Source organism: Ceratotherium simum, chromosome 11, assembly GCF_057802395.1.
Source record: "Ceratotherium simum simum isolate JZ-2026a chromosome 11, ASM5780239v1, whole genome shotgun sequence".
In the NCBI taxonomy this organism is placed as follows: Eukaryota; Metazoa; Chordata; class Mammalia; order Perissodactyla; family Rhinocerotidae; genus Ceratotherium; species Ceratotherium simum.
The window spans coordinates 56,747,153-56,774,030 of NC_141910.1; the positions used below are offsets into that span (position 1 = coordinate 56,747,153).

Genomic DNA, 26,878 nt, shown 5'->3' on the forward strand with positions numbered 1-26,878 from the left:
TCCCACTTTTGTTCTCATTAAACAGTAGCATAATCATGATTTATAAAAATATTCAAATCTTGAAAAGCATGTCAAAGTGCAACCTCGTCAACTGAACTCGAAAAAGCTACTCACTCTGTGTGCATGATTTGAAATCTGATTTTTTTTTTAATAGCCTCACGGAGATGTGGAGTTGGGGAAAGTAATCAGGTTTTAAAACTCTTTTCTATGAAATAGTTAATTACATTTTCAAACTCAAAATAGATCAGTTTTTTTATAAACCTAGAAATCAACCTTCAAAGCTTCAAACAAATTTTTAAATCTGAGAAAATATGTTAAAAGTGGCTTCAGAGTCACAATTGATTGACCGTCACGTAGAAATCACACCACCAATATTAGAAACTTGCCTGTTTCTCCACCTTTCTGGCCTGCGGGGGAGAAGGATGATGGTCAGGGGGCTTCTCTAGGTGGTGAGGGCAGAGTTTTTCCCTAACATTGGTCCTGATTGCTGGAACCACAAAATAGGATCTAATAAAATGATACCAGGTGGGTTGCAAATTCATCAAGTTTAAACATAGCAAGTATATACCCCTAAATTGGAAATTATAATACTAACATTTTCTCCATGGCTTCCTATCACTTACTTGTTTCTTTTTCCCACCGCCACACCTTGGTTCCAACTATTGAAGAGCTCCTTGCACTCTTTCCAGACATCAGAAGTCTGCTACTCATCTCAAGGCCCAGCTCAAGTTTCTCCCTCTTCCATGAAGCCCTCTTGGACTTGCTGCCTTCTGCATATGTGTCTGACGTGACCACACTGCCCTGTGTTTTTCCTTGTGAACACTGCCTGAATATCTTGCTCCTTCCTCCCAGACCTTTAGGGCAGAGATGACCTCATTCACTGTTCCTTTGCTGGGGGACAGCATAGGGCCTGCCATACAGTTAGCACCAATACATATTTGTGCATTTAAGGGGAGTCCCATACAAATTAATTACTCTCACAATGATAAAACCAAAGCAAATGTACTTAAATAAACCATTAAGCCTTCTACCCTAGAAAAGCAAACACCTCTAGTGATCTCTTCCCACCCTTCTCAGCCAGTGGACAAGGGCTCTATTTCTAGAGAATGAGACTCCAAGATTAAGGTTTTAGAATCCTAAGCAGTCCAGGGAGAAAGATTATCATAAACACAATGAGATCGCTCACTCCTTCATTATTTCCAGAGACCACACCAGGGGTCTGGAAGATTCTGGATCTCCAAGTCCTAATCCCCTTCCCCAACCCAACCCCTGCAAGATTTACTTCCTCGGGGGCTGGTGGGGGCAGGACAGAGCAGGTGCTGCCTCCACCTCCCCAAAGGGCTGAAGATCTGTTTCTCCTCGTCCTCATCCCTGGCCTGTTCTGACTTGTTCCCACAGTCCCTTTTCTCCTTGGTATCCTTGCCCAACTCCAAGAAGCGCAATTGCCGAAATCAGGCCGGATTCTGATCACTCCGTCAGTTACCCCAGAGCCAGGGCACTTCACCAAACCACCAAAATCCAGCCACTGCTTGGGCCTGATGGTTCTGGAGCAAGAAAATAAATATCTATCTGGCCATTCCTAACTTACACCAGAAGAAGCCAGGCATTTTCGGTGGAATGTTTATTAAATTGCCCCCATCTGCTCATTTCCTGTAAGTGGTGGCAGCCAGCCCCTTGATTCACTCTCCAATTACCCTAAAGAAGGGAGGGGTGGGGGCAACTCTGAACCATGCCACTGTCTGGTCTACGGAAAAGCCTACCACCTGGGCAGGAGGGAGCCTCGAGCAGCCAGAAATCAAATGGAAAGTGGGAACCCACGTACGGCTTTGGTGAATATGCCCCCAAATCCAAAAATAATAAAGCCTTGCAAACCCATTTCCTCAGGCAGCTGGAGCAGAGGAAACTTGATGCAGCAAGAGAGAAAAGGGCTTTGGGGAAACCTGGTGGGATCTTCTCCGGTGCCTGACGCAATCTTCTGACCTGAAGGAAACGTGCTCGGTCGCAGGGACTCGGTAAGCGTTCAGCCCATTCTGATTTTCAGGATAATTTCTCTCTGAGAGCTGTTTGCTCTGCCACTTTGAGGCATAGAAAGGGACAAAATGAAAGATCTTCTGGAGTCTTGGGAGGCACGTGCAGCCTCATCCAGGCTCTGCTTCAGGCCTTCTAGGGTCATGCTGCTAATACTGTGGCTACTAGCTAACGTGGCTATTTCAATTAAAATTAATTTAACTTGAATAGAATTAAAACTTCAGTTCCCCCGTCACGTGAACCACATTCTAAGTACTCAATAGCACTTGACAGCATCACACAGAATATCTTCATGACTGCAGAAAGTTCTGGGCTATGGATGGTGCTGTTTTAAGAAGTCCCTGACCTTTCTGAATTCCTAATGGAGGCGTCAAGAAAGCAGTGGTGTGGCTGGGTGTTGGCTACAGCAGGTCCACATTCTTCCAGTGCGCTTGCTCTCCTTCTCCAACCCTTCCTGACCCCAGGCATAGGGGCTTCCCTCTGCCAAAGGCCTTGGCAGAGCAGGGTGAGGCCCCAGGTGGCAGTCTCCTGCCTCGCGGGGCATCTGTTCTGATTGGCCACATCCACCTGGGCGTCAGGGCACCTTGCTGGCACCCCAGACCCAGCCAACTTGGCACGAGGCCAAGGTAGAGATGGAAGACTGGAGTCTACATGGGGATTTCAGAGAAAGGCGATTTGCTGCTGGCAAATCCCAGACTTCCTGATTGTCAGGAAATCCTGGCCTGCTTTCCTGACTTTTACATTAAAAAAAAAAAATCTATCTTGCCCAGTATTTGAGTTTGAGAGCTCACAGGATCTTCCTTTCACTGCCAGTATAGAGCATCCTCGGATCCTGGCCTGAAATCCTGAGTCAACCCTTCCTGCAATCTGAGACCAATCTTTGTCCCCCTGAACATTCGCTACTCAATGCTCACGTGACACAGGTTTATTCTTCAGAATGGCATCCATGTGGCTGGTTTCCCTGGACTTCAGTGCTGAGGAAATGGCCCCAGGCCCCTACTCCTGACCACAGTCAAGCTCTCAGCTCAGTGCTCGCCTCATGTCACATGCATACACACACCAGCCTCAGTCCACACTCTCTCCTCCTCACTGGCATTTTTGCTCTTCTCCGTAGATCTCTAGGCTACACTGCATAGGATCCAGTGGAAGATGCCCGGGAGCCAATGAACCTTCCCTGACTCCTGTAGCCCTTTCTTTCCCTTCTCTGAGATCCCTCCAGTACCTTCCGGCCTGGCCCTATCTCTGTGGGCAGAGGTGAGCTCAGGTCTATTTCTGCCACCTCTGCTCATCCTGGCTGAGTGATTGTCGCACTGTCCCCCTCACAGGCCTGTGTAACTAAAATGTTTTCAAGGGTGGGGATAGGATATGGGGAGCCTACCTGAGGTACTGAGTACTGCTCTACTCCAGGAAACCATCAGCTCCCTTGCGTGGTCCTCTGGTTCAGAAATTCTGAACCATGTGAGGGAAGGAGTAATGGAGAGAAAATAGGAAGGAGAGAGAATCAAACGGACAGCAGCCGCCGGAGAGGCAAAAACATGGAAACATTGCCAGGGAGGAAAAAAGAGTGATTTACTTCCACCCTGTTTTCAAGTAAATTCCAATTGCCAAGAAAGAAACCAACATGCCCAGAATACGTAAGGGCTGAAGGGAGTCAGAAATTTCGTACCAAGAGAAACAGCGTGGCCGGGCAGAGGTGTCTATGATTGGACATTAAGTCATTCTAAAAGGGCTCATAGTTCTGTTTTGTTTTGTTTCCTACCCTATGAGAAACTCGTGATTCTTATACCGTGGCAGAACAAATATAACCGTGACTTATGTTTCCCCATTTACAGAGCTGATTTCATGTGCTTTCGACAGAAATATGATATTTCTGACAATCACAATTCTTCTTGACGTTGGAGTGTTTGGAGGGCAAATGTCCCATATGACACACTCCCTGATTTGTTTTTAGGGCCTTCCAGGTATGTGAGAAACTCTCATAGAAATGCAAATTGCTGGCATCTAAGGATGCAGAAGTCTGAGCTCCTGTGTCTGCATGCTGTAAATAACCTTCCCCCAAGCACTGCCATGCAAGTCACGGGAAGAAGGAGAGACGCCAGAGACATTCGCAGAGCAGAGCCATCTCCTGTCTTGTCACCCTCCCTGGACTCCAGAGGGGAGCTCTGGCCACTCCTGCTGGGCTGGCGGCCATCGAGGCTTTGCTTTCTGGCCAGGCCCCCACTGAAGGGTGGAGATGGTGCTGCTGCTGCAACCTGGGGCCCCCCTGGGGGGTCCTTATCCTCCAGATGGCAGCAAGGTGGGGGCAGGAGGAGAGAGGTGCGAAGGCCAGTGCTCTTCCTGCAGACTTCTTTCCAAGTTTAAGGAGTGTTGGCAAGAATTGAGCAAGAAAACAGGTAATTTCAATAGTCTGGCAAGATTCTAGTTCTTAAGTTCAGAGGTGGGATCATGTGTGTTCATTTTATTGTTAAGTTATAAAACTTATCTAAATGTTGCATGTATTATTTTGAATGTATCTTATTACATAAAAAATTGCATGTGGTATCTGGGATGTCTGATGTCTCCGATGCAAAATTAAATTTCTAAGATCAGTCTGGTTCTAGGAACCACCGCTATCATGCTGTCTCAGCAGGTAAGCCGAAGGCCTCTTGGAATTGAGTGTGCCCCTGGCTAGCCCTCTGAGATTGGGCAGTGCTGCCCAGGTGGTGTGAAGGACACAGGCAGCCTGGTGGAAAGATAACTCACCTGAGGTCATGCTGTAGGTGACCAGCCGCAGCTCAGGCTGAGGGAGGAGCGGGGCCAGCCGATGTGGCAGCCGCTCCAGGATTTGGTTTATAAGTAAAAACAAGCAGTAGGGGAAGAACAGCTGGTGTTGAGTCTGGTGCTAGGATTAGTCTGCAACGCTAATCACAAGAAGTGGAAAAAATTAGGAGGTCCTGCCTGCCAAGGAGGTTTTCAAACACATGCGTGTGCTGCAGCCGCGGCGGGACTAGAATCTCCCAGCGCCAGCGAGGCAGGCGTCCACAGCCATGAGCCAGAGTCTGGGTGTCACACCCGCAGCGTGGCTCTGACAGGACTCCAGAAGGGCCAAGACCCTCGCTGGGGCTGTGGGCACAGAGCGGATGCTGTGTGGTGCAGGCCAGCCCTCCAAAGTTCCTCTGTGATGTCCTGGAAAAAAGCTGGGACCAACGGGCAGTGGGAGAGAGAATGTTCCTGATCCCAGTGGACACAGCAGAGTTGAATGCTACATTCACTGCCACCCTGGCAGAAGATAAGGAGTATCCTACAGCTTGAAGTGAGATGATGGTGGTCAGGATATACACAAAAACCAGGGGAAAGCCCAGATATCAGGAGTCACCAACTTCAAACACCTCTGCAGCAACATCACCATGTGCCCTGGGGCTGAGTGGCACAATGATCCTGATCCAGCCCACCAATGAGCATAGTATGGTGGTGACTGGGGGGGGGGGTGCCCTGTGACTACCCTGCCACCTCCTCCACTGCCTGGGGGGGGCGGTCCTTCCACCTTCCAGAATGTCACCACAGGGATGCTTCCAGCCGCCTGTCACATGTTGGTATAGTTTCCTTGAAAAATGGGTTTTCCTTCAAGCAGAGGAGCTGAGGCCACACTAAAGCCCCAGGTACTCGGGTGGGCGGGGGAGGAGAGATGAGCCAATAAGATGAGATGCTACAGACTGAACATAAATTCACGTGTTCCTCCTTAAATTGACAAAGTCCTCCTCAAATTCACATGTTGAAGGCCTCACCCTGAATGTGACTGGATTTGCAGACAGAGCCTTTATGGAAGTAATTAAGGTTAAACGAGGTCATAAGTGTGGGGCCTCAATCCAATAGGATTAGCGTCCTTATAAGAAGAGACACCAGAGAAAGCTCTCTCTCCTTCTCTCTGCCATTTGAAAGCACAGCAAGAAGGTGGCTGTCTGCAAGCCAGGAAAAGAGCCCTCACCAGAACCTGACTACGCTGGCACTCTGACCTTGGACTTCTGTCCTCCAGAACTGTGAGAAACAAAGTTTCCATGTTTAAGCGACACAGCTATGGTATTTTGTTATGGCAGCTCAAGCAGACTAATATAAAAACTGACTTCATACGAAGCAAGGCCTGTGTGAGATACAGGACAGATACCCTGAGGCAATGGGGTGTGGAAAGAAGACAGAAGGACCATGGGTAGTGGACAGAGGACCAAAAAAGTGATGAGAAAAGGAGGTGACAGGTCACCAGAATCCATTCTGGACTAGATGGGAGCTGAGAGAGACTGTAGTGGTCCTCAGCTTCAGAGCCATGGAGAGGGGTCACTCACACCATTGCGAGGCCAGCATAAGGGGCCATTCACACCACTTCCAGGTCAGGATGAGGGGTCATTCATGCCATTGCCAGACCAAGGTGAGGGTTCACTCACGCCATTGCTAGGCCAGGATGAAGGGTCACTCACACCACTTCCAGGTCAGGATGAGGGGTCATTCACACCATTGCCAGGCCAGGATGAGGGGGTCACTCACACCACTGCCAGGCCAGGATGAGGGGTCATTCATGCCATTACCAGGCCAGGATGAGGGGCCACTCACGCCATTGCCAGGCCAGGATGAGGTGTCACTCACACAACTTCCAGGCCAGGATGAGGGTTCACTCACGCCATTGCCAGGCCAGGATGAGGGGTCACTCACACCACTGCCAGGCCAGGATGAGGGGTCACTCACACCATTGCCAGGCCAGGATGAGGGGGTCACTCACACCACTGCCAGGCCAGGATGAGGGGTCATTCATGCCATTACCAGGCCAGGATGAGGGGCCACTCACGCCATTGCCAGGCCAGGATGAGGTGTCACTCACACAACTTCCAGGCCAGGATGAGGGTTCACTCACGCCATTGCCAGGCCAGGATGAGGGGTCACTCACACCACTGTCAGGCCAGGATGAGGGGTCACTCACACCATTGCCAGGCCAGGATGAGGGGCCACTCACACCACTGCCAGGCCAAGATAAGGGGTTATTACACTATTGCCAGGCCCTCAGGCTGAAACAAACCCTGTTCTCACAACTTTCTGGAGAGGACTCAGCAGCCCGCACGAAGGTCCCTCCAGTCTTATATCTTGGAAGCATGCCCCATGGATATGCATGACAAAGCACGTGCCTTTACAGCAGCCTGGATTGGTTTCGTTTCAATTTGGACTGCACGAGCTGAAAAAGATCCTTGGGCCTGTGGCGGGCCTGTTCCCAAGAAGCTTTTTGTTAAGGTCACAGGAAAGCGTTTCTATGGAGGAGCTGCTGGTGCAGATGCTGCCCAACGTCCTTCCCGCCTCTCCCAGCTCCCCCAAACCCTCATTTTGGTGTTGCTATTTGCTTCTACAAAATGTGGAGCTTTTCAAAAGACATTCAATTTCCTTTGTTGCTATTCAGTTGCCATAGTCAATTAAAATCTATCAATGCCCCTGAATAAATTTGTGCTAGGTGAAGAAAGAGCCTCAGTGCAATCTCTCGACATGATCTCTATTACCTTATGTTACTTTAATAGCTAGAGTAATAGTTTGTTATTAATGGAATTAAGCAATTTAGTTCAAGCTTCCCAGAGGTCTTATAAGACAACTATTATAATTTGTATTCTCAGATTTTCCATTGAGTAGATGCCATGTGTTTTACATTACTTGCTAATGTTTCGAGAGATAGCAGTAGTATATTTAATATCTGGCTTTGTTTAATGATTTTAAGCCTCTTTCAATGTAGGTAAGTGCTGCTGGAATTTTGAGCAGCTTAAAAGTCTACATTGTACAAATAATTATCTCAAATATTATTCAGCCCAATTTCAATTTGTACTTTCAGTTTGCCATCCATCCATCCTAAAGATTTGATCCAAACGTGTTTTCCACTTTTCTCACTGGAAACAGTCTCCTGTCCCTATGGAGAAGACCAGAAAACAATGGACATGCTTCAAGTGACCACACAGACAGACACACACATGTGCAAACACATACACACACGCCACTCACACCAATTTAGCATATTTGAATAGAGTCATATTGGATCAAAGATTTCAAAAATTGTTTTTGATGGTTGCAAAACCTGTTTTTAGAAGAAATAAATGTATTCACTGCATTATGAAACAGCATGAGAAAACAAGATCTTACAATGTACACCATCTCTGTATTTAAATAGTTTCATTTCTATTCATGAGCTCCCTGATTAGATACATGGAAAATATCATCAGTAAAATATGAATAATTCTGACAAATTAATAGCCAATTTTTTTTTGAAGAATGAAAATATGTGTAAGCATCTCATCCTCATTAGATAAAGCTGCTACCAGGGGGGCATGAAAATCGTGGCCTGCCTGGCCACAGCACAAATCCCTCTTAAACAGCAAGCAATGAAAGAAAAGGCCCTGGCGGGGGGCCTCCGGGGAGCTGTGCTGAGCCAACACTGCCAGGGGGAAAGGGCTGCACTATCTGCAAGAACACATTGGGGCAGACACCCGGCTGGCCAGGCGTGTGGAGAGTTCTACTTTACGTCATTCCTGTGAGGTAGGCAGGGCAGAGATGACACAGCCGTGAGATTTTAGAGGAAAGGACCTCAGAAATCATCTCGTCCAACTGCCCATTACATCTTAGACTACTTCCATTGCTGCCAGTGAGGGAGAGATTAAAGTGGTCTGCTCAAAGTCATACAACCATAATGGAGAGAGGCAGGACTTGAATTTTGGCTTTTGGGCCCAGAGTCCAATGCTTTTTTCTCCAGGCTGCATGGAAATATTAAATTATAACCATCAGACACCTGATGCCTGCATCTTGCCAGAACCCGTGGTGGGCAATGGGGGCACAAGGGTGAACGAGACGCAGCCACTGTCTTTGAGCAGCTTGGAGCCCCAGGCGGGAGACGAGGGACAGTGAACACAGCCAATGGGATGCAACATGGAGGCAGCAAGGGCTGAGAAAGGAGCACTGGCAGTAAGTGAGAAAGACTGGCCCGCATCTCGGCTCTATTGCTTCCTTACACTGTGAACTCGAGCATGGTAGCTAATATTCTTTGAGCCTCAACTGACTCATCTGTAAAAACGGCAATAATAATTTCTACTTGGCAGGATTACTGCAAGGCACTCAAAAGTAGTTATTCTAGTTAGGGTTCTTTGGTTTCACTAAAGAGCACCCCCCCACACCAGCTCATGGTGAAGGAGGAACATTGAGACTATGGTAAGGTTTCAGGGGAAGCCAGCAGACGGGCAGAAACAAGAAGAGCTTCAGGGACCAGCAGCGATGAGCTCTGTCTCTTGCTCAAGATTCTCCTTCTCCTGGGACATCCTCCTCCTTTTCCTTTCCTTTCCAATTGCTGCCTTGAGACTTGACATTGTTTTGTACAGAGCCCCAGAATAATTGCTCTTGTCTTGCATCTGTATTACCATTCGGCTTAAGTACCCTACCCCAAACGGAACTGTCTCTGGTTCCCTTAGTTTCCATTCCAGAGGAGAGAGATCCTATGGTCTAGCTAATTTTTTAAAGTCAGGAGCAATCAGTCCTATGTTGCTGGCCAGCCAATGGAAGGGCATCCCTGAAGTCAGGAATCTGCCCCTAGTCCAGGAAACTGAGGCTGGAGGGGTGGGGTCACATGACCTGCTCTCAGCAGCAGGGGTTGTGGGTGACACAGATGTTTCCAGCAGGTGGTGTGGGCAAGGCAGGCAGCCCTAAACATGGCTGATACAGAAGGCCCTCAAAGGTTCATTTCCTTTCCTGCACTAAAGGTACGAACAGCATGCGTGGGAGCACAAAGGAGGGAATGGCTGATGCTGCCTTGAGAGGACGCCTAGGTGTGCAAGTCTAGAGAGGGTGATGGGAACGGCATTCCAGGTGGAGGAAACAGCACGGAAAGGGCACTGTGGTGTAAAGTACCAGAGTGTGGTTGTGGGTGGTGCTTTCAGTACAGGGGGATGCTGATGTCTGGACTTTATCCTATAGGACTTTATCCTACAGATGGGCGGTATGATGTGCACCCGAGAGAGATCACTGTGGAGGCCAGTGTGCAGGGTGAACTTTTCTGGAAGGGGGCAAAGAGGGAGGCAGGGAAAGGAATGAGGCAGGGAGGTCTTTCAGGAAAGAACTGGTGAGCATCTGCTGAAGCAAGTCAACAGCAGTGGAGATGGAGGGGAAGGATGGTGGGAGAGAGGTTAGGAGACAGAGCTGAGAGCCTGAGGTACCGAGGGGAGAGTGAGGGAGGAGAGGGCTGGGGCACTCCCCCGTTTCTGACTTGGGTACTGGGAAGATGCTGTGGCCATTCCCGGAGGTGGGGAGCGTGGAAAGAGGAGCAGGCTGGAGGAAAGATGAGAGCCCTGTGAGGTCTTGTGCACCTGAGGGGCATCCTGGGGAGGGGCAGGGGCACATGCTGTGTAGACCCTGGGGACAGGTCTGAGAGTGCCAGTCTATAGCCGAGGGACAGGAGATCAATAACATCTTGAGGGCTGGGAGACAGTGATAAAGGTCTCAAACTGCTTGGATGGGGATGAAAGAGGCAGCTACCTGGGAGTGAGAGGATTAGGAGCGGAGCTGATGGCCCCGCTGGGTGGACGCTGGCACCAGTGGGAGCTATCAGCACCGTGACTGACTGACATCCCCCCCACCGGTCTTTCCTATGAAGAGCCCGAGTCCACCACTTCCCTGCCGGATCCAGGCCTCACCTCCACCTTTGGCAGGAGTAAAGTCACTGGAGAAACTCTTTCTGAAAGCGCCAGCCCACATGTCCCTGCGTGAGTTCCGTTCATCCGAGTGGCGGGCCGTGAGAAGAGCAGGAGGCTGCAGTCGGCTCAGACACCCGCCCACCTGCTGAGGGGCTTTGAGCATGCCCATAGATGGGTGGGGGCTCTGAAGGGGTGCAGGGAGAGGGAGAGACTCTCTGGGCCATCAGGGGTCCTCAGTCCTATTAGGGGTAGTGGGCTTCCACAGAGCAGAGGTGAAAGCTACTGGTCTTCCTGGGGCTGGAGCACCCACAGCCTCTCGACAAAAAAGGGTAGTAATTTTCACACTAGGATCTAATGTGAAGAAAGGAGGGGTAGGGGGCAGCCTGGCTTCCTGGACTGGCACAGCTGGTAACTGCCCTCCCCACCCTCCGGAGGTCCCCAAGACCCAGCCGCTGGCATGGGGGAAGGCGGTTTAGGCTGGGATCCCACCCATTTCACCAGTCCTGAGGAGGGGGGTGCATAAACCAGCATTAATATTGAATAACTGTCACTCTGTTTACTTTAATAAGCCCCAACTTCCTATAAATCCAAGTCAGAATCAATCATCTTTTATGGAAGATATTAATGGCAATTCCATTATTTAAATTCAATCAATGCATTTTTTTGGCCCCGTTGTATTGAAGCCAAGTAGTTAGTAGGGGGCTTTTGACCAAGCAACGGAAAAAAAAAGTCAATGACCTTGCTCACATCTCAGGATTACAATTAGATAACTGCGTAGGAAAAAGGGATTTAGTTTCTCTCCATTTATCCTACAGAGTAGGAAGGTTTTAATTCCACTAGCCTAGGAAAAATAAAAATTCTTCTCTTGCCTTCACTGTGCTCTGCCTGAGTGCTGTCAGGGACACTCAGCGTCATTGCTTTTTAAACTCAGAACTTAGCTGCGATCTACTGCTTTCCAATCAAATTTTTAATTTAATTTTTTTTTTTTTTTAACCACGAATCCATCTCTTCCAGGAACTGGCTTCAATGGCCTACAAAACAGCTACTGTTTAGTAGAAGCAAGTGGGGGTTATTTGTTCCCAGAAGTAAAAAGGCACAAAAATAAGACAGAAAGCTAGTGGTCCAGGAGATCAAGAGGCCAACAGAACCCCCCCACAGAACAGGTGTGCTGCATATATGCCCTGACCCCTGGCAGATTCCCCCTAATTATACAAATAAGTGAATGAATGTGTGAGGATGTGGAACTCCTGATTTACCATCAGCTGAGACAGGCTGGAGAAACTTCACTAAACAATGGAGTAAACGGGGCTATAACTAAGGGAACTATTTTTTCAAACCCAAACATGGGACCAGGAGTGGGTGAGAATCTTCCTAGTATCGGCCTAAAAGTCTGTCCTTTTTTTCCCCCTGGCCAACTCCCTCCCTCCTTCAGGACTTAACATAGGTGACACCTCCTGCTGGAAGCTCCCTCAGCTCCCTGGCCAGATTCCATCCTCGCACTTATCACTGTGTGGTGCCCATCCATTCACACCCTGATCTCCCCCCAGCAGGGTCCAAGCCCCATTCACCTCAACATCCCCAGGGGCCACCTCAGTGTTGCACCCGCAGGAGGGGTTCTGCCACCACCACCACGGCCCCTGGGATGGAGCCTCTCATATGCATTAGTGTGAAAGCTGTTCCATCAGAGGCTTTAGACAGAGGGATTCAGCAGGGCAGGTTTCTGAGTGCTTCTGTGTGGCAGGAGGTACAGAGGACTTCTGACTTGCCCTGCCTCGTAAAGGGAGGCGGCTGGGGGACTAGCTGTTCTCCATTTCCACTCACAACAAAACGAGAGAAAATGGGCTTAAATTGCAGCAAGGGAGATTTGGGTCAGATAGAAGAAAAGCCTGCAGGAGCCACCGGAGTGGGGACTCTGGGAGCTGATGGAATTTCCTTCCCTGGAGATCTCTGGGAGCAGGCTTTAGTGTCAGGGTCGATCCATCCCCAGGGCTTACTGCAGAAGGAGGAGAAGGAAGGCCTAGCAGGTCTCCAGCTCCTCCTCTGCAGCGCATAACTCAGCAGCCCTGCAGCACGACCTCACTGAGAACAGGAGGACAAACGACACGTGAACACATGCGTAATAGAGCATCGTTTCTTGAGGGCTATCGGAAGGTTGTACTTTCTGTTATAGCTCAAGGAAATGCCATGCTCTCTGCCTCGGGACAAAAGCCAGTTTCTCTGTCTCCTTTGACTGCCAGGGATGAAAACTCCCCATCACTTCCCTAAATGATAGTTTTGTTTTCTGTCAATCTATCCACAACCAGGCACGGAAAGTCCTGTCCTGAGGGCTGGGGGAGCCGGCCTGGAAGTTTCCCCTCCTCCCTGGAGCAGCACAGCGAGGTCTCAGCTTGGAGCTGCCAGAGTGACAGGATGTACGAGCCCCACAGAACAAAGCCCCAAACACAGGGGTATGTGCCCCCCTCTTTTGGGGTAAGCAAGAGGTGGGTTGTCTCCCATTAGTCACCAGAAGCCCCAGGCAATTCCAGTGGGAGGCCAAGGTCAGAGGCTCTGCCAAGCCTGGAGGCAAGTCTGTGACCCACCTGTAGCAAATGTATGGGGCTTTCTAGATGGGGCTTCATGGAGGCAGCAGCTCCCGTGCCAGTTCAAGTGCTGCACACTTGTCTGTCTCTCTCTTGCTTCTAATTTACGTTGTAAGTCACCTTCAATCCTTTCTGGAACTCGGTGAGGTGAAAACAAACAGAATAGAAAGCTTCCTACTTTCCTCTGGCTGGGCCCTGGGCACAGGTCCTGCCCTGTCAGGCCTCTGAGGAGAGAGGGTTGGAAACCCCCTTCCCTGCTCCCAGGTGCGTGGTCAGCGCCCTCAGTTCTGGTAATCCCACAGTGGAGATTGCAGCCAGCTCTGCCAAGAGCTCTCCAAGGCCCACGAAAGAGGCTGGGTCAGTTTGTAGCATCTGTGTGCTGAGATGGGACTGGGGTAAAGCTGGGGACTGATAGGGGTGGCGTCACTATGCCCAGGGCTGCATCTGTGCCACCCCTGTCCACCCTCCTCGTCTGCTCGACTCTGCCCCATGCTGAACAACACACTGAGATCACTGGCCAAAGGCGGGAGATGCCCGGGGGTGAAATCTTCCCCTATTTCTGGAAGCAAAGGAGTACGGGAAGGGGCCAGGGGGTGTGTGTCAGTGGGGGAGCCTGGCAAATAGGACAGGACCAGCGCCTCCACAAGGCAACGCTGTTCAGAGGAGATGGGAAGGTTCAGGCTGTCTCAAGCTGTTCTGGAATGCAGCAAGGTGACCCCTTCTCCTGGCCTTTGTGTCTGCCAGTCCTGACCACCCTGCTCTCTGCAGTAGGAGAGGTCAGAAGGCTAAAAGGGGCCTCTCCCCGCACTGGTGACCACAGTTATTGAGAAATGAGTAGGCATGGGAACCACTGTGGCTTCCTCCACCACACGGCCTGACCATAGAGGTTTGTGCTGCATTCCAGATGTGTGACAATAATGGGGCCTAGCCGCCAGCAGCTCCACCCTGTTCCTTGATGCTCCCAGCTCAGGGTGGCTCTGGTTGCCTGAGAAGTGTCGCGGACACCGTTCCTGACTGCAGGTCTTGAGGAGGCTGGCTGTGGGGGTGCTGATGATGGCCCCATGGGCCCCTGCCCAGGAGAAGCCAAGAGTGGAGCCTCTTTGCAGTGAGAGAGAGACCCCCCAGGGCCCCCCTAAGACTGGGGGCTTCTGGGCAGGTCTTTTGAATGGTCCTGCAGACACAGGGGTGGAGGAGTGACAGTGTGGGCAGGAGAGGAGCAGCTCTCAGCAGAGCTAACCAATCCTAAGGGCCAACCCACATGGCCGGGTTCATGCCATCCGGGCAAAGAGCACCTGGTCCAGGATGGAGCTCTCCACGAGAGCCTGGCCAGAAGGCTGCAGTGTCTCCCCTGATGAGGAGAAGAACACCAGGCCTGTGAGAAGATGGGCAGCTCAGATACAGTGTCCTGAAGACACCCCCTTCTGCCCCCCTCCCCAGTGCCCTTGGTTTGGCCTCCAAACACCACTAACAAGCCTAACTATATCACTAACTAGTCAGCTGCCAGGTGAGGCTGGGGTCTGCAGCATCTATGAAACACCCCGGGGCCCCACCCATGGGGAGGGAGGCTAGAGGGCAACACAGACCTCCAGGGCTCCCAGACTAGATGGGAGGGCACAGGTCACATGGGACAAAGGCCAGACAAGTGAGAGGTTAAAGCTCATGGTAGAAGGGAGTGAAGCTCTCACGACGCACCGACCTGAATCCCAGACCCAACGCTTTCTGACCTTGGGTAAGTGAATTAGTCTCTGAACCTCAGTTCACTCTTTGTAAGGGGGATAACAACAGTACCCACATCCACAGGGTTGTTGTGAGGATCGGAGGAGGAAGTACCTGTGACTCGCTTAGCACAGCCCTTGGCACTTGGTCAGCACTCAGGACCCGCCGTTGTTATTCCAGAGACTAAATCCTGCCTCAGCCCAGGGGAGCGGTGCTGCCTTTGGTCAGGGGAGGGGCGGGAGGGCTTCGGCGAGGCCAGCCTGCGCAGGGCTCTGAGTGTGGGCTGTGCTGACACCAGAGGCGAGGAGGGAGCTGTATCACTTCGGCTGCCCTCGCCCTCGCCCGGCTGCGTTCTAAATGGATTATTGTTTATTGGCGGCTTATCCCATCTCTCGGGTTATGAATTATTTACCAGATAATGACTTCATAATTGTTAATGACAGATGCCCCAAGGACATGCTGACATACCTCTGAAGCCACAGTGCTAATTGTGGTGGAGTCTCCGAAGCCCCCATGTGGCCACGTCCAGAGTGTCAGTCCTAGGGACAGAGCCTGATGGGCCCCAGGGGATGAATTATGAGTCCACCTCCTCACGATGCAGATAAAGAAACTGAGATCTGAAGGGGGCAGGGACATGCTTCCAGGTCCCAAAGTCAGCCGCTGGCAGCCCTGGGTGGGACAAGCCCCAGCGTCCCTGATGGCCATTCGTCCGCTGTCTGAATTTGGGTTGCTGGGGCAGCTGTGGGCTGAGCAGGAGTTCAGGTCCTCTTTGGGGGGTGAAGGGGAGTAGGGGGAAATGAAATGAGGTTGTGATGAGTGCTGGGAGATTCCCCACTGGAAGTGAGTAGAAGGGACCCTGGGATCCTCTGCCCTTGTCCATGGAGAATAAGGATGCAGCCCCGTGGCTGCTCAGGATCCCTGTGCGCCAAGGAGGGCCACCTCCCTGGGAGCAGAAGTCCCCTGCTGATTGAACACATTCAGCAAGCAAAGGCTGCAGGATGACGGGCATGGTGGAGGGCAGGGGGTGAGCACTCCACACCTTCCTTGAAGGTGCATGTGGTCCTGAGGAGAGTACGAATGAAGTCTGCGACTCAGCTGGGGTCCCGGCCCCTGAGAATAATAACCCTTGTATAGGACTATGTCCATGCACCACTCTAGGCGCTGGATCACGTTAACTCATTTAGTCCTTACAACCACCATATGAAGTAGGTATGATTATAATCCCTGTTTTTTAGATGAAGAAACTGAGGCACGGGGAGGTTCAGCAACGTGCTGGGAGTTGCACAGCTGGCAGGGGGCAGGGCCGGGATTAGGACCCATGCAGTGTGGCTCCACCCTCTGTGCTCCTGACCACTACACTATGCTGCTTCCTATAAATGTTTCCTGAGTGAGTGAATGAATGAATGAATGAGTGAATGCATGCTGTGAGGTCCCTTTGAATATGGGACACACCTTGCTAAATGTGGCTTGAATCTGAAATTGAACATATTGAGACCCTGGTTTCCAGCAGGGACCAGGAAGCCCTATCATCCTCCTGGACTGTGGACTTTGCCTGGAACAGCAGAAAGGAGAGCTCTGGCCTGGGCTGCATGGTGTCCCCAGGGGACAGTGGCCTTGGAAGGGCAGGGTCAGTGCACTGCCCTCACTGACCTAAGGTGGGCAGCTGTGAGCTGCTCTGATGGGCGCGGCTGACCCTCCTCCTTCCCCCCGGCATGTTAACAGAGAGGCTTCTGAGTGAAGCACAATGCCACTGAGTCGTACCATAAAAGTTTGGGAGCCCTCTTTGTGCCCAGTTTTGGGGAGGGACCCAGTGACTGAGACATAGCCCCTGCCCTCAGGGGTCTCCCAGCTGTCTCTGAAGTCAGACAAGAAAACAGCCAGGTGCCATGTGGCAGGTCCCGTGACGGAAGGGAAGCACAGAGGCTGGGGGATCCAGGAGCCTAGCTAGAGGCCACGTGAGTTGACTTTTTCTATTACCAGTTCCTTTTCAGTGGTTATTAGTGCTCAGCTCTGCAGAGCTCCAGGCCCCAGAGAGCTCACAGTGGTTGGGGATGAGCCTTGAGCACACTGGACAGTGAAAGGACTGCATTTGCCCCAAGAAGAACCAAATGGGTGCCAGCGAGAGTAACAGCCTCAGGAAACCAGAGGAGAGAAAATTCCCATGGAGCGTGCAGGAACACTTGGCCAGGAGATGGGTAGGGGAGGGAGAGGCTCTTCCAGGAGACTGGGCTTAGCAGGACAAGTGCCTGGAGGTGCCATGCAAACATGCAAGGTAAGCTAGGAGCACAAGGGTCTGTCTGGATGGGAGCAGAGGCCGTGCATGTGTGTGCAAGTATGTGTGTGTCCGTATGTGTGTGTGTTGGGGTGGGGGTCACAGGGGGCGCGTCTGGCCACCTGTGCAAGATGGCAGAGCACTCTGAGTGCATTTTAGAAAGCCTTGAACTGGCGAAATAATCACATTGTTTCTTCTGGGATGGAGAGGCAGGATGCCTCCTCCACGTGCTAATGGAGGGCGAGGCTCTCTGGCTGGCTGGCGGGGGCTGCCTCGTGCACATCTGTGAGCGCTGATCTGAGAAGGGACCCTGGATAGACCCTCTCTGTGTCCTGACTTTCATTTCCCATGTTCAGCACCTGCCTGTGTACCTGGAGAAGGGGGGCCAGGTTAATTGTTACCTCCTGCGCTGTTACTAGGTTACTTTGTAAAAGCAGAAATATGCTTTTAATGATTTTTTTGTTGTTGCTACCTTACGAACCAGATGCTTTTATCTAAATAAGTTGCTACAAATCAAAAGGTGGGCTCCTGAGAGTTGCTGGGCTGTGTCTGCCTTACACAGGCAAGCTCTGGCTCTGTGAATGAGGCTTAAGTCTCCCCCATTCTTTTAGCATCCAGCTCACTTAAAAGTAAGACGAAAAATACATATTGGCAGCTGTAATTAATGAGCCTCCGAGTGGCCTGGATGAGAGGACTCAGTGAGCGAGTAGAGTGGTCTCCAGCCTGTGACGGTGATTCTGTCCCCTGTTCACCTTGGCACAGGTGGGTGACAGCTTGGGTCTGGCTGACCTGTGGTCTTTAGGCCTCTTGGGTCATGGCTGGTGGGAGGAAGGACAACTCAGATGTGACTCTTTCAGTTTTCTTCCTGGGAGAGGGTTGGAACAACATTGAGGCCCAGGGGATGGGCTGGGTAGATGCTCAACAAACGTTTGTGGAAGACAGGCATGCACATGGCTGACACTTGCTCAGAGCTCGTTAGGCTTCAATATAGGAGTCTCAGTTGACATGGGGGCAGGTGGGGCCTCTGGATTAGGAACCAGAAGACAAGGACTCTAGTTTCCACTCTGACTTGATTGGGCAAGACACTGGCCCTCTCTAAGCCTCAGCCTGCTGCTTGGTATAATAAATGGCAACAATAATCCCTCTCCGTCTACCTCCTAGGGTTCCCCCCATGACCAAGCAGAGGGAATTACATGAAAAGACTTTGCAACTAAATGCACTAGGTCATGGGGGGAGGTAAATAAGTCATACGACCTTAGCCTCAGACATTCTAACAAAATGGGGTTGGGGCAGTGGCTGGCCAGAGGAAGAGGCTGCCAAAGAGTCTCTCTTTGGGGGCCAGGGAGTGCAGGGGAGCTTGGCTGAGAGAGTGCTCTCTAGCCAGTGCTCTGTGAGCCCTCAGCTATATCTCCATTATCTGAGAGGGAGACTTGGGAGGCTTAGCATGGCATTTGATGCCCATCACGGCCGAGACCCAATTACCTTTCCAGCCACATCTCTCAACTCTTAGGTATCCCTTGGCACGTATGCTCTGAGCTCGCCTGTCTTTTGATATCTCCAGGTCTTCACACAAGCTGTTCCTGTAGCCTAGAATGTTCCTTGCACACACACACACACACACACATACAGACTTCAATTTCCAGCTTGAAGTCACCTTTTCTTGGAAGCCTGTGGTTTTGGCCAAACTACATTAGTTGCTGAGTATGCTCACATGTGAGAGTGCTCGCAAATGTGAGCTCTGGGTCAGGGACTTGGTCTCACATGGTCACTGCTCTATTGCTGGGGCCTGGAACAATGCCTGGCACATAGTAGGTGCTCAAGAAACATTTGTTGAGTGAACGAGTTGTTCTTCCATAGCACTCTGTATAAACTCCTATCACTGCATTTATCACATCTCATTATAAGAAATGTGTTTACTTGCTGGTCTCCCCACCAGACTGCCAGCTCCTTGAGGACAGGCTTGTGTCTGACCTCTCTGGATCCTGGACCTAGAACAATATACAGTGTGGCTGCCAATAAGTGCTTGAATGAATGAATGAATGAGTGTTGAGACATCCTCTTGTTTTACCATGTGCTGGGTATTCCTCCTACAGCTCCTGGCACTATCTGTCACATTGAGAGACAGAAAATTTATGATTAGAAGACAAAAGCTTAAAAGTCCTTTTGAGTGACCTGTGAATATATGAGACCATCAATAAGGGTCAGAAGCCCACAAATTTAGGAGCATCCTCACATGATCAGTGGACAAATGGATGCACAGCGCTTTCCCTGAGCAGAACTCTGCAGGGCCACTGCTAGTGTATTCGGCATTTTTGTGCAAATTAGAAAGAGGCGCCCATCCCTCTGAGCACTCACAGTGCACAGCAAAGCTTGCAGAGTGCAGGCTGGGTGTCTGCCCCCACACCCCCAATGGGCCAGGTGCCCTCCTGTAGGGCACAAACTCAAAACTGTTCCCGGCAGCGGCAGGTGCAAGGTAAGGAAGGAGACAGGTCACTTGGAAAATCAAATTTGGCCACAAAAATAACCTCTGAGGTTTGCAGATAAGCTATTTCTAGCCCAGGTGCCAAAGGAGGTTTTGCAGCGGTAGGGCGAACTGCTGTATGCGCCCCACCCCAGCCCCGTTAGCTAAGGGGGACTGCCCTCTGTGTCTGCTCTTCCTGAACAACTTTGCATCCAGGACTGGGGAAAGATTCCACCCCCGGCATCTCCCGCCTTTGGCCGGTGATCTCAGTGTGTTGTTCCACATGGGGCAGAGTGGAGCAGAAGAGGAGGGTGGACAAGGGTGGCACAGACGCAGCCCTGGGCATAGTGACGCCATCCCTGTCAGCCCCCAGCTTTACCCCAGTCCCATCTCAGCACACAGATGCTATGAACTGACCCAGCCTCCTTCATGGGCCTTGGAGAGCTCTTGGCAGAACTGGCTGCAATTTCCACTGTGGGATTACCAGAACTGAGGGTGCTGACCACGTGCCTGGGGGTTGGGAAGGGGCTTTCCTACCCTCTCTTCTCGGAGGTCTGACAGGGCGGGACCTGTGCCCAGGGCCCAGCCAGAGAAAAGCAGGAAGCTTTTTATTCTGTTTGTTTTCACCTCACTGAGTTCCAGAAAGGACTGAAGGTGACTTATAAAGATATGAGTAAGACAACAGAAATCAGAAGCAGGAGAGAGGCGAACAAGTGAGCAGTAGGAACTGGTGCAGACGCCCCCATGAAACCCCATCTAGAAAGTCCCTTATGTTTGCTACAGGTGGGTCACAGACTTGCCTCCAGGCCTAGCAGAGCTTCTGACCTTGGCCTCCCATTGGAATTACTTGGGGAGCTTCACAAAAATACCAAGGCCCGGGTCCCATCCTTAGAGATTTTGATCTAAGTGATCTGTTGTGTAGCCTGGATATCAGAACTTGAACAATTTCCCTAGGTGGTTTTAATATGCAGCCAGGGTTGAGAGCCACTGGTTAGACTTGGAAGAGGCAAACAAGAAGCTGATCCGTTACAACATGATTCAACATGAGATACATAACAATGGTTTGGGAGAAGACTATGTCCGTGCCAAAATCAGAGGCACATTTCCCAAGGGTCCCAGCAAAGCGGTCATAGTGACCAGATAGACATGAACTGCCATAAAATCCCAAATGTGGGCACACTGATGTGATCTATAGGAAAAAAGGCCCTCTAAGAGCCTGTAGGGTTCATGTGAAAGCATTTTGGGGTGGGGTGAGATGAACAGGGTTGACTCTGACATAGCCAAGGTACCTGGCTTTCGGATGGCTTGATCAGGGGGGTAGGTTTTAGAATATCTGAAAGAGTAGATAAATTACATATCATCCAGGAATTTTGTTTTGCAAAATCTCCATAACTTGCATTTTAATTCCTTTATGGCTTAGAATCCAGGAATTTAGTAACATGTTAGAGTCGAGAGTAGTGGTTAAGGCTTTAAAATACACTGATGCCCATCCTCTTGAGAACAAATAAATTAGAGGATCCAGGGTGAAAACCCAGGCATCTGTATTTTTAAAGCTCTTCAGGTGACTCCAATGTGCACTGTGGGCTGAGCACCGCTGGCCAAGGTAGGGTTGTCCTCCCTCTGAACCTGTCAATCTTCTCCTGGGAGCTGGGAATGTCAGGGGTTATTTTCAATTTAAAGATGAGAAGTCGAAGGCTCAGAATGCTGTATGGGGCTTGCCCAGAGTTAGTGGTGGATTTGGGACTAGAGCCCAACGGCCTGCCTCCCAGTCCAGCGTCCTGTCCACCACACTGCCGGTGAGGCCACTCTGTCCTGCAGTCCTGTGATCTCTGAACTGAATAAGCTTATCTGATCTCACGACATGGAGATAAGAGAATGGTCCCTGCCCTCAAGGAGCTCTGTGGTCCAGGAAGGAAGAGGAGAAGCTCAAGGCAAAGGAGACAGAGATTTGCACCAAGGCCAAGGGAGGAGCCAGGGGTGAGGCTTCATAGAGAGGGCAATTAGCAGGCTTTGTTTTGGCCAGGCTGAGTTTGAGATGTTAATCAGACAGGTCAGTAACTCCTTCTCAGGACCTGGAGAAGTGGTCCGGGCCTTAGGACAGAGGTGCCACCTGAGAATCAAGCCCCTGGCACAGCGGAAGCAGAGGGAGTAGAGGGATCCTAGAGAGATAGGAAAGCTCAGGAAAACCTTGTAGCACAAAAGCCCTCATTCCCAGGCAGAAGGAGGAAGGGGGCTGGGGTGGCCTGAAAGATGGAGGCATGCAGCCCACCAGGCCAGGAGAGAGGCGCAGTTGCTCCAGGAAATGAGCAGGAAGGTCATTTGGTGATCCTGAGGTGGACAGGGCGGGCTGGAGGTCTTGAGGACAATGGGAAAGGTGGGGACAGCTGCAGGGACTGGGCAGGGAATGGACCAGTGATGCACAAATGAGGCCTGAGCAGGGCTGAGGGTTTGGCTAAGGCTCTGATGAAGGATCTGTGCCCAGGCCAGTTGGTGTGGTTGCTTGGTCTCCTCAGGGGTCCAACCAGATGCCCAGTGGAGGTAGGGGCTGCTGAGGTTCCCAGGGCGGGGCCAGGACAAAGGACAAGCAGGCGACAGAGTGTGTGTGTTGGTGACAGTGGCACTGAAATGTCTGCCCACAGGTCCGTCCTTGGGGTGGAAGCCACAGAGGCCAAAGGGGGATGGATAAGGAAGAATAGGAGGGAGGAGGGACTGGGGATCGCAGTGAAGCCAGGCTGTCTGGGGCCAGGGCGTGGAGGAAGGTAAAGGACAGGGGAGTGCTGTCAGCAAGGGCACCTTCGAGACGGCTTTGCTGGGTGAAGCTGCTGTGAGTGCAGAAGCCCAGGGCACAGCACACGGTGTTCTCTGATGGAACAGCCCAAGTCCCAGCAGCTCTGGAGACATTGGCAGTGTCTTCGTAGAATGCAGGGCATGCAGGGGGATAAGAGGACTGGATGGGCAGTACTGAGAGAGTCCCAGGGATGGAGGCTGGGGATGCCATGCAGGGGTGCTCCTCAGCACTGATGGCATTGGTGTTCGCCCTTCATCACCTCCAAAGCCTGGGTGTTAGTTAATGCCATTTTGGCTCAGCCTTTGGTTTGGCACAAACCAGGTCGTCAGCTTTACCTCCCCTCAGCCCCACCTCAGCCGGGGTCACACACTGCAGTGCACATATCAGATTTCACTCCTGCTAGCTGGTTCTGGCACCGTGCTCTTGGTTACATGGGGGATTTTCATCAAACCGCTGACAAGCAGAGAGCAGCCCTCCACACTTTGCATCTGAGCAGGATACACAGAGCCCAGGGATCTGGCCCAGTTTCCACGGGAAAGTGATAGCTTCTCCCACTGGTCACCAGGGGTGTAACGGGCTGTGGAACCTTACTACCTTCTTGGGAATCAATGGGAGTCCTGCATGTGAGGGAAAAGCAAAAGCCAGCACCAGGCCACGCACTGTGCTGCTCCCAGGAACAGTTGTGTTGTGTGTGCAATGATGTATTTATTGAAAGCCCCAGCAGGTGCTGGGTGGGAGTGGTGGAAGGGAATACAGAGATGACTCAGATATGATTCCCATCCTCCAGGAACTGACCAGGTAAGAGGGAAGACCAACATGAGTTCACAGTGGGGACACCAGTCTGGTGGACGCAGAGAAGTGAAGCCCACAAAGGGTGTATCCTATCATGTATGCCTAGTGAGATCACCTTCAAGGTCCCTCCATATCCTAAAATACATGCTTCTCGAAGGTTAGGATGAATAAGAGCCCTGTGCACCCTTGCGTCAGTGGCAGGGAATAGAAGACCCCAAAATAAGGGCCATCAAACCCATTGCTCCTGGATTCTCTATCCCCTTCACCCTTGCCATACTCCCAGTGTCTAAAACTTGATGGCATATCCTAGGAAAGCTGACTTCTGTGAAGAGTATCTCCTGAATCTTTTCTCAGACACTTAACTCCACCTCTGTCCTGTCTAAGAGCTGGAATGCCACAGTCATCAAATCTAAGCCTAACTGTCTATTTTTCCAAATCCCCTCCTCTGACCCGACAGTCACAGAAGCAAAGCATTCCCTGGCACCTGGGAACCACTAACCAGGACAGCCGTTTGGCTGGTCAGTGGGGCCATTAGCTGTACGCCAACAGCCCACCAGCTCTCAAGGTCAGGAACCCATCTGCCCCCACTGGCCGCCCACTGGGCTGCTGGATGGCAGCAGGCCGAATGCACAGTGGACGTTTCTTCCATTTCGGCAGCTGATCCAGGCCCAGCCTGGAGCCTCCTCCTGCTTCCTGCTGACAACCATGGCTCATCCGAAACTCGGGATCCCAGAGCTGCATTTTCTTCTCTCTGTGCAAGCGCTCTGGGGCTGGAGGGCCATCCCCAACCCCACTGTCTCTAAGTCCAAAGAGAAAGCTCTCTGACCAGCAAGAATCTGGGCATGGCCGGAACCTTGTCGGTCTGCTGCTCTGGCCCCTGCTGTGGAAGGAAGCTGGAGTTCAGGCCACAAGCTGGCCCCTGGCAGAGGCCACGAGGCTCCTGGTCAGAGGGCCCCAGGGCGTGACGCTGCTGAGAACACAGCCGTCCTGGGGCTGCTATGGCCTGTGCTCGCCCACACCAGGCCCTGTGTGTTATGCAGAGGTGGCTTGGCCCATGGACTTCTAAAGGCTCAAGTGCCACCAGGACATTCTAGGCTGGGCCAGCTCAGCCTCAACTGTCCTGAATCCCAGTGCCCACACCCCCAGCCTCCAACCTTCATTCCAGGCCCAGCCCCTGCCCCTTGAGCAACAGTAAACGGAGTGAGTGTTGGCCACTCCAGCTCCGGGCTCCCTGCTTCTGCAGGCACGTTCCTGGCCTGCTGGGTGGGGTTAAAGCAAGCTTGCAGATTCTTTTCATCAAATTCCTTCCCTGACAAGGTGGGCCATGTTCTCCCAACTCTCCTGGCTGCCTGGTCTTCATAATCTAGGTTTGAGAATCCTGAAGCAAAATTTCAGGCCAGACCTCTGTATATTTAACCCAAGGAAATAATCATATGACTATGCAAAGATATATATATGCAAAAACGTTTGTTGTGGTACTATTTGTAAGAGTGAAATATCAAAAATTAAAAGAGCAAAATTAAAATGTCATAAGAGAGAAATGTCTATCATTAGGCTGCTGGTTAAGTAAATTGTGCAGATTATTATATCCATGTGATATGAAGCCTTTAAAAATGCTATAGATTTGTATTTACTGACATAAAAAAGGTACCTATGACATATTGTGAAATCAAAATGACATGTCATGGAGCAGTACATATGGTGTGATCCCATTTGTGTGTGCATCTGCATGTTTGCATGTACACTTGATGTATGTGCATAGGAAAAAAGCCTGGCAAGAGATGCTAAAATGGTTATTTCTTGGAATTATGATTATAAGTAACTTATATAATTTCAGGTGCTATCTTTTGAAATATTTTTGCAATGAACAAATACTGTTTTAATGATATTTAATAATATTATTTTAATAATAAGAAAAGTTGAATTACAAAAGAAGCATTACAGTTTTTGAGGAGCTTAAAGGTCACCTCGCTGCTGGCCACCCCCAGATCCAATCTCCTGGGGAACCCGAGACCCAGGTAAGTGAAGAAGAGGGACGGCAATATTCGGAGGTTGATTCCAGGAGAATTGGGGCCCAGATGGCTGAGCTAGGCTCTGGGCACCAGGTAATCCCACATCTATGACAAAAATCTCGCGAATCAACAGGACAAGAGGACCAGCTACATTTTCCACACTTCCCCCAGAAAATCAGTGTTAGAGAAGACGGCTGGCTGTGCCCAGCTCTGATGCCTTTCTAATTTCTAGGTGAGCTGAGCAGACACCTACCTTGCGCTGTCCGTCTCTGGCAAGCTCGGGATTCGTCCCCAGGATGCAAAAACCTCGATGGCCACCGACACTTAGCACAGCGTGAGCATCACTGGGAGGCCAGACAGTCTAGAAAGAGACGGGAAAGGTATCATCTTTTGCAAAAAGATCTCGTAGGAATCCCAGTATCTTAGATGGTCCCACCCTAAGTGGAAGTTTGTCCTTGCCTTGGATTTTTGAGTGTGGACCATCTCACACAAGGTGTGCCCAAACTCTGGCACGGCACTCCCGTAAAGGGGGGCCACAGGGGCAGCAGAGAACCCCAAGCGGCAGACACGAGATAGCTCTCCTCCATCCCCAAACACACAAAGCCCTAATCCCCACTGTGGAGCCATTAACATTGAACAAGAGAGAGAATAATGGCATCTCCTTCCATATGATCCAAACTAAGACAGTCCAGAGATGGGGAAAAATAAGAAATTTAAGTCTTTAATCCAACGCTGAAAAAAGAACAGGACACAAACTCTAGAATTACAAAAACAAATCATTACTTCTTTTAGACAATGGGCAAGAAGACCTTGAGGAGGCAAAGGATGGATTCCCTGGAGAGATTTAAAAATATATGTCTACAGATTTAATACCTAGTAGAAAGAGGCTATCTATTATGGGGAGGCAGGGCTATTCCTAGTTCCCTCTTTCAAATGTAATATATGTGAAAGCCATCTTCATGACAGGAAATGGCATCTTCCACTGCAAAAACGCACGCCTGTCATTACCTGGGAATCAATATATTTTTCTAAACTGAATATATCATTATCAATTGATTTTCCTTTTTCTTCTTAGCCCTCCAGAGTCCCAGAGAGCAGGGGAAAGCTTTAATGTGATATGAAGGATTTGGACAGGTAAATAAGTTATTGTAAACTAATTCCACCTTATAAGGGGCTTCTCTCCGACAACACAACTGTCTTTCTCTGAGCCTCTCAACCCACGCATTTCCAGCTGCCTCTGACAGAGATGCACACGAGCCATATCAAATAGCCATTTTAAAGCTGAAGGTGGCAAAAATATGATTTTTCCCAAGGATAGAGTGTTCCCTTTACGATTAAGAAATAACCTCTGTGGGGAAGCAAAGTCAGCCAAGGTCACCATTTAATTTTGACACAGAGCCAAAGTTGTGAGTACACTTCCTCTACTGAGCCTCTGTGAAGCTCACAGAAGGATCAATTCCTTTGGCCACAAAGTATTGACAGTACTGGTGATAATAAACGATCGATGTATTTCTGGGAAAGATACTTGGCAGATATGCGCTGGTGAAGACAGAGGTCT

At 50.6% G+C, this 26,878-nt stretch overlaps 1 protein-coding gene across 1 annotated transcript in view; it reads right to left on the reverse strand.

The window, feature by feature from the left end:
* Positions 1-26,878, reverse strand: part of KLHL29 (kelch like family member 29) — a 308,777-nt gene that overhangs the window by 203,386 nt on the left and 78,513 nt on the right. The window contains exon 2 of the mRNA XM_004418292.3: positions 25,574-25,681. The gene's annotated coding sequence lies outside the window, so the exon portion shown is untranslated. The remainder of the gene's footprint in view (positions 1-25,573; positions 25,682-26,878) is intronic.